The sequence below is a fragment of the Miscanthus floridulus genome, chromosome 9 (genome assembly GCF_019320115.1).
Source record: "Miscanthus floridulus cultivar M001 chromosome 9, ASM1932011v1, whole genome shotgun sequence".
Taxonomy (NCBI): Eukaryota; Viridiplantae; Streptophyta; class Magnoliopsida; order Poales; family Poaceae; genus Miscanthus; species Miscanthus floridulus.
In genome coordinates, this window is record NC_089588.1 from 95938340 (window position 1) to 95954793 (window position 16454).

General features: G+C 43.7%; 1 long non-coding RNA gene across 3 annotated transcripts; it reads right to left on the reverse strand.

Moving 5' to 3' along the window:
* Nucleotides 1–12108: 12108 nt before the first annotated feature.
* Nucleotides 12109–15165, reverse strand: LOC136482426 (uncharacterized). Of its 3 annotated transcripts, XR_010765076.1 has the most exons (4): nt 14352–15042; nt 14149–14278; nt 13151–14055; nt 12109–12616 (listed from the first exon to the last, which is right to left on the reverse strand). It is a non-coding gene; the product is annotated as an uncharacterized lncRNA (long non-coding RNA). The 3 variants fall into 3 exon arrangements; XR_010765074.1 differs by lacking the exon at nt 12109–12616 and having other exon boundaries at nt 12625–14055; nt 14352–15165; XR_010765075.1 differs by lacking the exon at nt 12109–12616 and having other exon boundaries at nt 12625–14011; nt 14352–15164.
* Nucleotides 15166–16454: the final 1289 nt, after the last annotated feature.

The following is a 16454-nucleotide window of genomic DNA, read 5'->3' on the forward strand; positions in this document are numbered from 1 at the left end:
CCAATGTAGCTTGAGTACAACCTTTCATAAGGGATGATATCACAGATGGGGTAAGCATCCTCTGAGGCTGTGAGAAACTGAGTAACCAATAAACAATATCTATGCCGATCGTAACTATTCAATCACTCAGATGCCAACCGATGGAAAAGTACATAATGTTCCATGTATGTAGTTCTCCTTCTCTAATGATATCACTTTATTATTTGAGTCCATTGAGTGAGCAGTGAATGTGACAACTGACTCTGTTGACTCAGCATTTTTGACGATCATTATTTGAGGGAATCCTCAGATCCAAGCGACAACAGTTATCTGGCTTGAATCTGATGCAACCTCTTGGGTAAAAACACATGGAAGGTACCAAAGGACAAGTCCTGCTTGGAAATCATTACTGAAGATGGATGATAACGAGGTCTGGAGGACAACAAAGGTTGCAAGCATTCACTAACTGGAGAAACAGTACACTACCAAGCAGGTTGAGCACAATTTGCCTTCATGGTGCAGTGGCATAGTAAGTTGGGTTGACTTGCACTGTTGCAAAACTAGCTTTGTTGAACTACATTTGACATTGAAGCTTCCTTCTAATGTAAATCAACAACTCAAAATCATAATCTGAAATATGTTGTTTGGCACTTTTCAAATTGTTTTTGACTCGCAAAGGCACAAATTGACTTGTAGAACACCTTGACTGCTCAAGCATTGTTGATATGAGAGGGCAAAAGCAAGCCACAAAGGGGTGCAAGGAGTCTCCTCTAGGGCATCTAAAGGATTAACAATCATCGCATTGCCAACATGACCTAAACTACAAACACAACCTTCTAATATGAGGGATGATAGTAGTCAGCAGAGAAATCACAGATTTGGTACCTCTCGGTAATCAGTTCATATCCTACAAACTACTGCTCCATTGGGCACAAATTTTGGTAGGCATTTAGATCCAAGAGTACTTTAACTACTGACCAAAATTCAGCTCAAATGGACACCATTTGGCTATCCAAACAAATCATCTACCAAAACTGCTTTGTTCTGAAATTTTGGGACCGAACTGTCAAAACATCTCTCAAATCTGATGCTTTACTCAACCAATCCTCAAACCAACTTAAGACATAGAAGTACCCTAAGCGAGGAATGAGCTTGACAAGTTTTTTGAAATCCAGCCATGTTTGAGCCTCTAATTACCGGCTTAAGGATAACCGGTTTAGTGCCATGAAATATGGACAGATTCCCCACTCTTCTTTTCCTTTGATTTACACATTGGGAAGTGTGTTTGTAGTCTTTAACTCTTTTTATGATGGCGGTAGAGTTCTCGCTAAGGATGGAGGCTAGGGTTTTCCTCATATGCTTCCTAGGAAACAACTTCAACCGTTGATTTAGGCAACAGCCCAATGATGCACAAGCATTGGACTGGTGGGCTATTTTTGTAGGGCACAATGCATACTTCACGTGGAGGGGTAGTCTAGCAAACATAAGGGACCATTGCTAACTATCCTCCAGTACTTCATCCAATAGGGTCCTAAACAAATCCTTTGATAGCACCATATATATAATGGTGCTGACTGAGACTAGGGATGTGCTTTATCTAGCGCTTTACTTAGCTGATATAGTATCTTGCACTACCCGTGTGATTGTCCAAGATGGAATTGACTTGATGACAAAGAGCTTGGAGAAGAAAGCAGTACTGGCATCGCTGATCGCTTTGCTGTTTCTTTGCTTAACATTGTTCTGTCAGACCTAGCCTTCGTAGTTACCAAAGAGTCATTACCTAGCTAGAGATTAACCTTCCTACTGGTAACTAATTAGTTGTCTCTCAACACTTAAAAAGCTTCAAAACTTCTTTTTGACGGCAACCATTGTAGTTGATGTGCGAACAGACAGTCACCATGAAAGTTAGCAGAAAGGGGTGACACCGAAGAAAGTCGGCTTTTGGCAACATGATCCTTATGCACCTAAAGATTGAGAACTTGGATAGGAAGCTCATGAGTACCCAGTGATCTATTACAGCACATACTATCCTAGTCCATTTATCATCCGACTAATAACTTGTCCAACTTTAAGTATTGTGTACCGTTCTAATCCAATGGGGATGACATAAGTTGCTCACTAGATGACCGATGTCATTATAGGGACAGTCAAGTAGAGTCACTTGTCTACCACCTCTAGATAAGAATATATCTATTCAGAAACATTCTTTGCGCCCTACCCCTCCTTATGTTAAGATCTAGAAGCAAGAGTTGCGGATACAAAGGCTGAGTAAAACTGATCGGACCGTAAGAAACCTATGCACCAGCGGCTATGGTGTTTCTGCTCACTAGCGTGATCAGAGTTTTTTCGCCCGCACCTCGAGCTTTACAACCTTAATGTTAGAAGGGGTCAGATCACATCAACCTTTTTATACAAAAAAGAGGAGAAGAACCAAAAGTCTATTTGGCCATAACAAAAGTTAAAAATTTGTCTACTTATTACAAATTTGCCACCTGGCCTATCTAACTAACTAACCCCTCGGGGGATGACCTCATCCTCAAACATGACAGATAGGTCCTGCACCAGGGGCTCCATCGACTCCTCAATCTCCTCCAGCTTGGCCTCAGAGTAACCGGGCACGAAGACCTGGCTCATCGTCGCCAGATCGATGTTCTCGTAGTGAGAACAAGTGATCGCAAACGACCGATGAACGCCAAAGCGAAGCGCGTTCCTTGCGGCGTCCCTCATGATCTCGCACGCCCGACCCATAATCCGGATGGCATGGACCACGAGTGAGCTTGTCTCCTGCTCCAAGGCTAGCTCAAGGTCATCGTAGACCAGCTAGACGGCAACACGCAGGGTGTCATGCTCATCGCTCTCCTTCAGGAGGGAGGTCTTCACCTCACCGAGCTCCTTCTCTAGGCCACGTCTCTTCGTCACCTCTGCCCCAAGCTTGTCATCGATACCTGTCCGAGTTACATACCGACCGTGTCAAAAGGCCTACCGTGGATTCCAGGGATAAAGACAACAAGGAGAACTAGAGGCTTACCGTCCACGTCCGCCAGAAAAGCTTGCGCGACTCATCACGTTGCCGGATCACCTCGGCCTTTAGGCTTCGGATCTCTTCCTGGTGCTGGCTGACCTCTGTGGCCAGTCTGGCAGTGAAGCCCTTAGATGCGACCTTCAGGCCCCTCTCCCCTCCATCTCACCCTCAAGGAGGTCGATTCGTTGTTGGGCGTCGGCGCGCTCATAGCGAGCCAAGTCGCACTCCATGTGGAGTTCCTCTATAGCCCGAAGCAAATCATCCCGCTCTTTCCATAGCTGTTCGGATTCTATGACATCCGCGCGTGCCCTATCAATCAGGGCCGTGAGCTTCTCCTCAACCTTGTGGGCATGATCACGAGTGTCTGCCTCCCTAGCTCGGAGGTCGGCTAGCTCCCAGCTGGCGGGGGCAAGCTCAGCCACTTCCTGATGGGCGGCACCAAGCTGTGCGGCTAGTCCCTCACGCAGCCGCATCTTCTTGGCAAGGTAGTCCCAAACGTCCTTCTCGCGATGAAGAAATTGGGACTTCTCCCAGCTGCGGACCACAAGGGATTGCGGAGAGGACAAGACTTAGAGGCGTGAAAAAGGAAAATGAGAGTTCAAAACATGATCACATCATACCTGGCCAACTGGGGCGATGTCGTCACGCGACGAGCTCAGTGCGGTGGTCAGGGCGTGAACCATGGTCCCAAACTCCGTGAGGACGCTCCCCCATTCTCTCTCCTCTGTGGCTTTGTCAAGGGCAAAAAGCATCGCCCCTAGGTCCCACTGGTCTACCCACCAGATCTGGGATCCTCCCCACGTGTGCGGGTCATCGCCCACCTAGACCAGAGACCGGGATGGCTCCGCACCGATCCCTAGCGGCGCCAACCCCTCTTGCGGCAGCAACTCCTCTAGAGCGACCCCTCTGGCGGTAGAGGGGGCAGGTGATGTGGACGCAGAGGCCTGCCCCACCGCCACATCCTCTAAGGACACCTCGGGTGTGCCCTCTCCCGTCTGCCCCACCACAGACGCGGCCACCTGCACGGACGATGGCTCCGGTCGCGCCGTCTCCGCCTATGACATCGCAGCCGCACCAGAACGCGACACATCCATCGTGGACGCCCCAGCACAGAGGTGGCACCTGCATGGATGATAGCTCTAGCTGTGCCATTTTTGCTTGTGATGTCACAGCCACCTGCGCGGATGACAGCCTCGGCTGCACCGTTCCCACCTATGATGTCGCGACCACACCCGGCCGCTCCACATTCGCCATGGGCGCCTCGGACATGCCCTCCTCCGTCTGTTCTCCGACGGATGCAGCCACCGGCTGCACCCCTCCAGTCAATGTCGCGGCCCCCCGACGCCACTCCTGCTCACCTCCAGCGTGATGCCAGCTGGCTCCTGGCGCGCCTGCCGAAGGGTGAGGCTCTTCTTCGGCGCTAGCTTCAAGAGAGTCCCACCTCCACCAACCCTGCGAAAGACACGATGATCAGCCTATGGTAAAATCTGTTAAGAGTGAAGGAGCGAAGAAGTTTTTTACTCACCAGGACGCCACCGGATCATGACATTTTGGGGCCGGCTCACCCGACCTGGGCCGCGTCTCATCGGCGCGTTGCCGTTTCGAACCTTCCCTCTGCTAGGAAGGCCTGGACGGAGAGGGCTGCTTGGTTCCGCTGGCTCCAGGGCGTGTCCTCCCCCTCCTGCCCTAGGGCATGCCATGGGAAGGGTCCCTCCCATGGCAAAGACAGGTCCTCGTCCACTCCTCCCAGCTCGTCCCATTAGATGGGCGACCCGAAACCATCGCCCTCTTCTTCCTCTTCCTCTTCCAAACCTTGCCACCGCCTTCCTCGATCCAGCCTCGCCCGCTGCATCGCCTGCGGCTTTGCCTTCTCCTCATCTTTCTTCTTCTTCCTCTTCTCGTCTGTGGTGCGGTTCGCCGCCCTCATGGCCACGTGCTCTGGCAGTGGCGCGACGGAGGCCCGAAAGCCCAACCCCGCTGGCAGCTCGACGAAGCCTGGATCCAGTCGCATCATGGGATGTCCCGAGATCGGGAACATGGCGTCGGACTCCTCCATCACTTCCTTGATGCGCGGCGTGCCCTCGCTGTCATGAAGCGCCCCCTAGGCGAGCACCGTCCTTCCGAGCTACGTGTCCGGCGTCATCCTATACAGCAGGAGGGCGCGCGTCATCAGCGGCGCCACCCTCCTCGCATGATACTGTTGACACCAAAATTTGGTAAGTTTACCCTAGACAGGAAGGAGTCAGCCAATGGTGTAAAAGCAAAAAATTAAGAACCGGCCAGAAAATGTTCTTTAATATATTTGAAGATATATTTGGAAATGCTTGACGTCCAGAAGCTCTTCGCCAGCCAAAAAATATTATTTAATACATTTTCGAAGAAGCCTCATGTACAAGACCTCTTCACGTAAAGCAACAAAGGAAACATCATTAGTAGAGAGTTGGATTTGGAAAACAACATTGCTCCGGGTGCATCACGTATTGGATGGTGGGAGGTGCTCATATACGTAAAGGAAAGAAAGCTAACCGGAGTATATATTATTTAATTATTAGTCAAGCCGATCAAATCATGTGCACGGTATACGCGGCAAGGGAAGGCGTCTCCAAGCACATGGTTATCATCGGTTAGCAAAGAAGCTAAGAAGTTGAGTGCAGTTGTCATAGGAGGCAAGAGCCAAATTAGTGGATTAGAAGAAGAGGCTAGAAGATTAAAAGCATGCATGCACACGCAACAACATACTTGCATTTGCATGTACGGTCAATTAGCATATTTGACCACGTCTATTCCTATTTTGGCTCTGTTGATATATATATATATTTGTGTGTGTGTGTGTGTATATGCTGCTAGTATACATGAAGGAAAAAGGAAGCACAGTACAAATACGAGTCTCGGCTGCTGGAGCTGTACGCGTGGAGTTGTTTGGCTCTTGAAGACCAAGTTTGCTTGCGCAATTTTGATGATCTCCAGGAAAGGCAAGAAACGGATTTGTTTAATAGCCAATACAAGTGGTGCACGTAAACAAGGCAATATCAAGGTGTACAAACCATGTACATGTCTGTGACATACTTGGCTAGGATACGTCTATAGAAAATAGATATGGCCGGTTTGGCTCACCAGATTGTAATCTTGTGGAAGGCCGAGCACCCCTATAAATATAAGGGTCACGGCAAATTGTAAAACATCCGTACATCAATCAAAACCCGTCTTTAATTTTTCGGTTTCACGCCAATCCTTAGGAGTAGGAGTAATGTAGCTTTTTGGCGAGTTCTTCAGCAAATAGGGCTGCATCGACTGATCGACCTCCAGCTTGCTTGTGAGTACCGTCATGACTTGTATCGTGCTTATAAAGCTGCATCAGCTGATTGATATTTTATGAGCCATAATATAAGTTAGTTATCGATCTATATCGTAGTTTGTAAGGCTGCATCAGCTGATTGATCTCTTATGAATCATAATATAGATCAAAGTTATCGATCTTGTGTTAAATAACTTGTTTAATATAATATCACCAGTTATCAAAACCGCTAAGATTAGTAAGATTTTCCTTGCTGTTTTTTGTTGATTCACCGGCTATCGATCTTGTTATAATTAATATTTTATTACCTGATTGAGATAGAGATAGATCGGCATCGTATCATCTTAGGCCCTCTTTGGCACCGCTCCTGCGTGCTCCGGCTCTGGCACTGTTCACGCACGGTAGCCAGAGCCGCAGGAGCTAGAAAAACAAGCTCCGCCGGCTTCGTGAACAGTGCTCAGTGAACAGCGAGACAAAAACAGGAAAGAGAAAAACAGCTTCAAATGAACAGTGCTGCTACAGTGTCGAGAGAGAGAAAAACGGCTTCATGAACCGTCGGTGTCGATGGAAGCCGGAGCCAAAACAAACGAGCCCTTAATTGGTCGTCCTTTGATCTGGTCACGCTTAAAATCTCATAATTGACGACTTAATTCCACCTGACTGGCTGTTTTATCTCTATTCCAATCAAACATAGTATGCATCCAAAGACATGTTTCAATCTTAAATAAACTCACTAGTTAATGAGATCTAATCTAATGACACTACCATAGCTGCATCGATCCGGTCAAACCTCATTGGTAAGACTTTAGATCAGAAATTATCGATTAGTAGTTGTGTTCATGATCGAGATATGTACTCTGTTTGTTTGCTATGCCTACATCGACTGTTGTAGCCGATTGCCTATGCTCTCACAAATATAGCATGCTTTCATGAATCTATCAACATATATATAGTTTCATAGATTCTTTGGCTTTAGTTTGTTATCATTATCATAGCTACATCGATCAGGTCGAACCTCACGGTTGATGATAATAGATTGGATTCAGATTGTTTATGGATTCATTTATGGTAAACAGACGATTGTTCGCGTGTTATACTCTTTTCATCTAACTTATCGGCTTAACGTTTTATATCGATCATGTTCTATTTAGCTGATGATGTTTTCTGATGCTCCATGAGCATCGTTTATTTCGATTCATATCATTATTGTTTAATATTAGCCAATAATCCTTGATTCAAATGTCTTCGTTCCATGAATATGCTGGATATCGACTATTTAGTCTATAGCCCCATTGAATCGGCTATTTAGCCACATATTGAAACTGTCTGGTGCAACACCGATATGTTCCACCTTAAACTACTGATTATTCTCTCCTTGTCAATTGCAGGGTTAAATTGACTGGCACGCCTTTTGGTCTCGAAACCAACCGTTCTTGTGTTGATGCTAAGCAGATCTTTGGGTTCACTCCATCAAGATCATCCGGCTTGCTGTGTGTTGATCACATCATCATATTTTTGTGTCAACACACTTTTTGGCACGCCCGGTGGGACCACAATCGTTTGATTATTAGTCTGATATATCCTCAGCTGAATACATTTGCCGATTCTTTGTTCAATGCAACGAGGCATCGATTGAATGAAACGAAGCTTTCAGATTTAATATTGGTTGAGCAGCATGGGGAAGAATCTGGGAGAATTTCAGAACATATCTCTAGGAGAATGCAGATCACGTAAATGGAAAGGGAAAGCAAAAGTGGTTATCAAGTCCCACACACAGATGAGCACCAACAGGAAAATACGCATGTATATTATGGCCAATTGAAGGCAAACTATCACATATGTGAAGGTATTAACCGGAATCTATTACATGTACACACTTGACTGGAGAGCCAATTAATGGTCCAAGATTATACAGTTGAAGGCCTGCAACTTGATGGCATTTAGACTGGATGAATGGGATTTTTCATCTACAACAAGAGGCCGGTATTGATATTTATTGGGCCATCTATTAAGATGCTACGAGTAATTTCGTCAAGGCGGTTTTATGGAACAGTCAATACATGTGCAACACATGTGGTTGTTGGAGTTAATTAACAAGGAAAAGAAGCTGGCAGAGGATTCAAAAGATCAACGTAGCTGACAAGTTATACACGGCAACTATACGCGACAACATCGCATCTGTATGGGAATCTCACGGAAACGATCAAACCAGGGCATCAAACCAATGGGAAGATCACAAGGATACTCATCGGGTAGTTAAAGTGTCAAGTCGATGAGATATCTGGCGTTCATTTTGGCCTCATTTATTTTAACACATTAGCAATTGTGTGGTAGAATTGCTGGCCACGTACGATCAAATGAGTTATATCCAAACTTGAGACGTCAAAGGGAATACATTGGCCAGAGACCGGAAGGTATTCCTACGTGCTAGAGAGCCAATTGTTGATTTCAACACATATATATGTCAGAGACTAATTTTGTATTCTCGTTGCTGCATCTGCTGAACAGATATTATATACAAATAGATAGAGGGAGAAAAATGCAGGGAAAAGAGATATGATCATCGGACTCATCGGACTCAGAATGGAACATTTGATTGGTTCGGCTATAAATACAGCCGGATTTATTTGAAATTAAATTTTCAGGTAGATCTGATTCCATGGTCGACACGCATCAGTTCTCAAGGCCGATCATGCTTACTGTGCTCGTCACGAGTTGTCAAGAAATTCGGCCACTACAAAGAAAATTAGCGGTATGATATTTGCACCAATCTGATCTATCGGCGACTGACGTGTTCACAAAGAGGCTATTGTTTCCTTTGGTTCCTGTTCTTATCCAAGTTTTATGAGCAGGAGAAGCAAGGATGACTGGATTCTAATCTGTTCCATTCCTCAACCACCCAAGATAGTGTGGTAGACACTTCAAAGTTCACATGTGTGGGTGAGGCTTGGAATAAGGTATTATTGCTGCTAGTAAATTCCTTGGCTCTTTAGAACAAGACAATCGGCTAGAAGTTATTGGATAATATTTTTCTGAACATTGATATGGTGATTAGCCGGTGGATTAAATTCATGAGTGACGATGGACTTGTTCAAAATCTTATTTGGTAATCTTGACGGCTCGCCACCAAACGATGATCAATCAACAACTTTCCTAAGACTCAATCCGTTATTGGGGAGCTGAGTACTCTGGTAAAGATTGGTGCCGCCAATGTTGAATCCACAATGCAACAAGCCGACCGAGAAAGCTTTGCAATACACGTATCAACATCTGCAGCTGCTGGCGATCAGTTGAGGTATCAAGCTGTACGGACTACTGATAGAAGGATATCTTCAGTGATGCTGAAAAAAGTGGACAAGAGTTCCAATTATCTGTCACATGCAGATAATTAATGGTCAATAGCAAGAAAGATGCCGATGTTCATGATCATTGTCTTTGGATAGCCCATTATAATTATAGACCTAGGGGGGCAGTTCCTAATGGGCTGAAGCAGATGAACGGTCACGAGGTTGAATCAAGAAGTCATCAAAGATATTGACTTATGAAAGCTGATTGCCGGAAAGATCAATTTTGGAGTTATCATGATTGGATGTCGTTGGCTTAGAAAAAGAATATCGTCAGACTAAAAATAGTTTGAAGCATGAAAGTTCATACTTCGAATTAAGGGGGCCTATGTTGACACTAAAATTTAGTAAGTTTACCCTAGACAGGAAGGAGTCAGCCAATGGTATAAAAGCAAGAAATTGTGAACCAGCCGAGAAATGTTCTTTAATATATTTGGAGATGTATTTTGAAACGCTTGACGTCCAGAAGCTCTTCACCGGCTAGAAAATATTATTTAATACATTTTTTAAGAAGCCTCGTGTACAAGACCTCTTCACGTAAAGCAACAAAGGAAACGTCATTGGCGGAAAGTTGGATTTGGAAAACAACATTGCTCCAGGTGCATCACGTATTGGATGGTGGGAGGTGCTCCTATATATACGCGCGTAAAGGAAAGGAAGCTAGCCGGAATATATATTATTTAATTATTAGTCAAAGCCAATCAAATCATGTGCACGATAAACCTAGCAAGGGAAGGCGTCTCCAAGCACATGGTTATCATCGGTTAGCAAAGAAGCTAAGAAGTTGAGTCTACTTGCCATACGAGCCAAGAGCCAAATTAGTGGATTAGAAGAAAAGGCTAGAAGATTAAAAGCATGCATGCACACGTAACAACATACTTGCATTTGCACGTACGGCCAATTAGAATATTTGGCCACATCTATTCCTATTTCGGCTATGTTGATATATATATATATATATATATATATATATATATATATATATATATATATATATATATATATATATATATATATATATATATATATATATATATATATATATATATATATATGGAGAGTATATTCAGTAGCCAGCTATAAAATAAGTTATTCTGTAGCCACCTCCATTTACGATAATTTTATATACTAATTTACGATAATATCAATACATATTTACGATAGTTGGATTACTATAACACATGGGGATATTTACCATAACGTCATAGTAAACCACTTAGTAAGGAGTTACTATAATCTCGTAAATTAACATAGTAATTATCGTAACTCAAAGTGATTACAGAATAAGTTATTTTATAGCCAGCTACGTAGTTATATATATATAGAGAGAGAGAGGCTAATCTGTAGCCAATATCTAATTCTGTACCCGGGTCATCCGACGCACCCGAGGAGCGACAACGCAGCGGACACGCGCGGGGTTCTTGGTCCTCCCGGGCTCCTGGCTCCCGCGGCTCCCAATCCGCATGGCTCGCCCAGTTACAGGAGCTGCGCATCACACTGATGATTACGTTAAATCAGGCCTAGTAATAGATCAGCGACATGCATGCATCCTTGATTAGCGACGGACTTTATTTCTACTTACCAAAATAAGCCTCCGTCCACAGTAAACGGCCACGTGCATGCATCATTGGTGTTCACGTGGACCTATATGCATATACGTTATGAAAAGGCCACACCTTCAGAAATTACGAGAATAGTTTAATGTTTACGAGAATACATACCTATCCATAGAATCTTGAATGAGTTCTCGTATTTGTTTCAAAGATTACGAGAACACAACTTCTGAAATTACGAGAATTTTATATTGTATATCCCAAGCAGCAGTTTATATTAGGCTGTGTTTAGTTCATGAAATTTGGAAATTTGACTACCGTAGCACTTTCGTTTTTATTTGACAATTAATATTTAATCATAGACTAATTAAGCTCAAAATGTTCGTCTCGTGATTTCCAACCAAACTGTGCAATTAGTTTTTTTTCGTCTACATTTAATGCTCCATGCACGTATCGCAAGATTTGATGTAATGATTACTGTAGCACTTTTTGGAAAAGTTTTTGGAAACTAAACACAGCCTTACCAGAAAAATATTGCCTATAATTAGGATGTAAAATTACCACAATTTGGCGTCTTGATGTTCCAACTCACTAGTTGGTAAAATGACGAGAATAATTTACAATGAAGTAATTACGATAATTTTAGTGCCTAGAGACCTTATTTAGGATAGGGAGTTACCACAATTAGATGTCAAAGATTTTCTAAAGGATCTAGTTACTGTAAAGAGGTCAAATTGCAATAAACCAGAAATACAATATTTATGATCTTGCCTGTTCGAGAGGCCGTATCATGGATTATTTACTGCTGACTGGTTTGGTGTGAAAAAAAAACAATATTCCCGGCTAAAAATTTACGATCGTTTACGAGCAAGCGAACAGGCAAAGGACAGTTACCACAACTTCCTATCAAGATGCTATAAGAAAGCACTTACATTTCTCAAAAAAAAAAAAACTACTTACAACATTTCAGAATATTGGAAATGATAATTAGACTGTGGTGTTACGTAAAATTGGCATGAAAGTGTTTACATATTTCTCAAAAAACTTGGAAAAAAATAGAAACAGTACATCGATCCATTTTTTCCATCAGAATGATGTCCACTCATTTGGAACGACTCTGGGACCGATCAAGATCATGCCATGTGAGCCTCAGGTCCGGCTGGAAGCTTCTTAGTCAGCGTTCAGTGGGTGGTAAAAGCAAGTAGAAGTGCAGCTCTGACCCAAATTTGGGCCCCTTCTCGTGCATATGTGGTGAATGAACATTAGAGCGAATAACACACAAGTGATTTACATTATAAGCTAACCAAGATACATGATAAATCATTAACAAGAACAAATGAATTTACTGTAACCTTGGCCTAAGTAACCACCAGAATTAATTCCGGTAGTTCAGTTCTGGTTTCTAGATCAAATAGATTTCAATCTGCAAGGGTGAAAAGTAGAAAACATCACTGTGAGAATGGAGGTCTCACCGGCAAAATAAGAAAGCAAGCTTGTTATTTCAAACTGCAAGAGCAAGAAAATTTGATTGTTGAACCATCTACATGCAGGCTCGTCAATTGGTGGACACAGTTACCGTAACACAGACTTGGTTACTGGAAAGATCGATATGTTATTTTCGATAATTTTGTACCATAACAGTCACTAAGTTACAATATATTAGTAAAAAATACAGTAATTCCACAATGCTTTACGTCAAATTTTGAATACCATATGAATGAAATTATCGTAACTTCAGTAAAAGTTACATAATATTTATGAGAATTGTGCTTACAGCAATACTAACAATATTTACAAGAATTTCACTAATAATATTTACGAGAATTCTATATTATGAATTTTCCTTCGACATAACTTACACTGGTATTTACGAGAAATGGGTACTATGAATATAAGTATTTACAAGAATTTTGGACTATGGTTGACGATAAAAATTAATAAGGATGATCGAAATTACCATATTGAAGGTAGGGAGGTACAAGAATTTAAGGTCATGGTATTCTGATGCTACTCAAATGAGGAGTCCAATAAGCTGTTAAGTAATTACACTAATTTGAATCAGTAATTTAGTTAGGGAGTAACCAAAATTTTGCATCAGATGAATCACTATAATCTATTCTGATTAGACTACCTTTGTAAATGAAAGAACAGTGAGATACAAGAATTTTTTAATGAACTACTCTGTATTCCTTTTGTACGAGTCATTACCAGTTCAGGCATAGGACCAATTTACTAGTAAGCTGTTCTATATCAAAAAGAGGAAAAGGCAACAATTACCTGCCATTGCATGAAGACTATCAAGCACTGGTCCATCTCACTGCCTATCCACAAAATGTTTTCTTAAAAGATATATACAAGGACACCTGACAGACACCTCTTTAGTTCTATTTGTGATGGATGCTCAAGCGACCAACAGATCTACTAGAATAATAAAACAAAAATTACAATCTGCCCATAGGGTGAGGAGTAGAAAGAAAATACACAATGACAGAGTGATTAGTTACCAAGAAAAATCATAATGTAAACAACTACAGGATACTAATAATGTCTGAAGAATGGACAAACACGTGATTGCTTGAAATGTCTGAGCAGTAAATCGTGATAATTAGCATAAGGCAGCCATGCTTATTATCATAAGATTAATGTATACTGATTTAGTGCATACAATAGTTACGATATTTTGTAGTAGAAACAAAGGAATTTACTAAACAAGGGATCTGACATTCAAGAATTTGGTTTAAAAAACAGTAAACCTGACACAACCTAAAATGGATAGGATTTACAAACCTACGCACTCTGGCTAATGTGGCCAATAGATCTGCAACAATAAACAATATTCCAATCTACGGGAGTCACCAACAGCTACCAAAATCCAGATGGCTAATCAGACAAATGGAATTAAATAAATGACTCACGAACAATTAATCAAGAAAGGAGCCTACAAGAGTCACGAACCTGAGGGCTGATGGACTGAAGTGGCTATGTGCGGATGGTCATGTGATGATCCTCTCCCGTCTGTGCGGATGGCGGTACTGGAAACCCATAATCCATGAATCCAGCTTGGCAGTAAACCATACTCTTCGATCTGCACCAAGAGCACCTCATGCACATCAACATTGCCGTCTTCCTCAGAAAGGCCAGATCGGCAATCAACATACCGCTCGCGTGGGGTAGGTTGCGCTGGTGTCGGGTCCCCCGTCCACGCGAGGCAAGGCACCGCTGCTCGAGGACGCATCGCCGCCGGGGGGCCAATCCGCGCGGTGCGGGACGCGCCGACGCCGAGGGGGGTGGCGGAGGCACAACAGCCATGCGCTGCCGCCTGCGGAGAAGGGGCACCGCCGGCAGCCACCATCTGCCGATCCGCATCAGATGCCACCGTCGGGCACACACCGCATCAGCCGTCGAGTGGGAGGCCTCCGCCACCACCATGGGAGGCCGGATCTGCTAGGGGAAGAGGCGGTCGCTGCCGATCTGGATCTCAGAAGAGATGGGGCCAGTGATGTAGGGGTCATTGCCGCCGGTGTGGTCGGGGTTGCGGAGGGCCCGTCCGAGTCCGGCGTCGCCTTCACGGGGGAGCGGCGCCAGATTTCTGGTTTCTGCGGTTGTTCTCGGAAGGGACAAGCGACGGAGGATTTGGGGTAGGTCCACCGCTCAGCTGGCTCATCAGGTAATAGGGGACAAGCGGCGTACACGGTAGCTGCCAGTGGCACCATGCGGGATAGGGGCTAAAACAATGGAGATGTTGATTTGCATGAAGATTTAATGGTGAAATCAAGCTTTTGCTACAGTGATTAGGCTTGAAATCAAGAAATTAGGGGGGGCTGAGCCCCCCAGCCCCCCTGTGGATCCGCCGCTGGTAGCTGCAGCAATCAGGGGATAGGGGAGGCGGGATGTAGCATCGGAGGCGACGATTTTTGCGGCGGAGGCGGAGCTGCGGCAATAGGAGGTGGGATTCGGCTGGATTGGGAGCCGATGAAAGAGACCAGGTGAGGATAAACAGTAATCGGCTAATCTGAGTCGATCTAAAAGCTGGGGTGGAAAGACCGGGTGCGGGCGTCGGTGGGTTCGGTGCGCGGGTCCGGACACAGAATTAGGTATGGCCAGCCATAGAAAAGTGTGTGTGTATATATATGTGCGCTGCTAGTATACATGAAGGAAAAAAGAAGCACAGGACAAATACGAGTCTCGGCTGCTGGAGCTGTACGCGTGGAGTTGTTTGGCTCTTGAAGACTAAGGGCTTGTTTGGCAGGGCTTCTCTCTGGCTTCGGCTCCGGCTTCTCCAGAGGAGCCCTGCCAAACGTTTTCTTGGAGAAACCGTTTTTCAGTAAAAAACAGAGGAGCCGGAGCCATTTTGGAGGAGCCACAATTTGTGGCTCCTCCAAAACGGCTCCGACTCCTCCGGAGGAGCCCCTCAAGAGGAGCCGTGCCAAACAAGCCCTAAATTTGCTTGCGCAATTTTGATGATCTCGTCCAGGAAAGGCAAGAAACGGATTTGTTTAATAGTCAATACAAGTGGTGCACGTAAACAAGGTAATATCAAGGTGTACCAACCATGTACATGTTTGTGACGTACTTGGCTAGGATATGTCTATAGAAAATATATTTGGCTGGTTTGGCTCACGTGATTGTAATCTTGCCGAAGGTCAAGCACCTCTATAAATATAAGGGTTACCGTAAATGGTAAAACATCCACACATCAATCAAAATCAGTCTTTACTTTTTTGGCTTCACGCCAACCCCTAGGAGTACGAGTAATGTAGCTTTTTGGCGAGTTCTTCAGCAAACAGGGATGCATCGACTAATCGACCTCTAATTTGCTTGTGAGTACCGTCACGACTTGTATCGTGCTTGTAAAGCTGCATCAGCTGATTGATCTTTTATGAGCCATAATATAAGTTAGTTATCGATCTGTATCGTAGTTTGTAAGGCTGCATCGGCTGATTGATCTCTTATGAATCATAATATAGATCAAAGTTTTCGATCTTGTGTAAAATAGCTTCTTGTTTAATACAATATCACCGGTTATCGAATCCGCTATGATTAGTAAGATTTTCCTTGCTGTTTTTGGTTGATTCACCAGCTATCAATCTTGTTATAATTAATGTTTTATTAATTATTACAAATCACCTGATTGAGATAGAGATAGATCGGTATCATATCATCTTAATTAGTCGTCCTTTGATATGGTCATGCTTTAAATCTTATAATTGACAACTTAATTCCGCTAGATCGGTTGTTTTATCTCTATTCCAATCAAATAT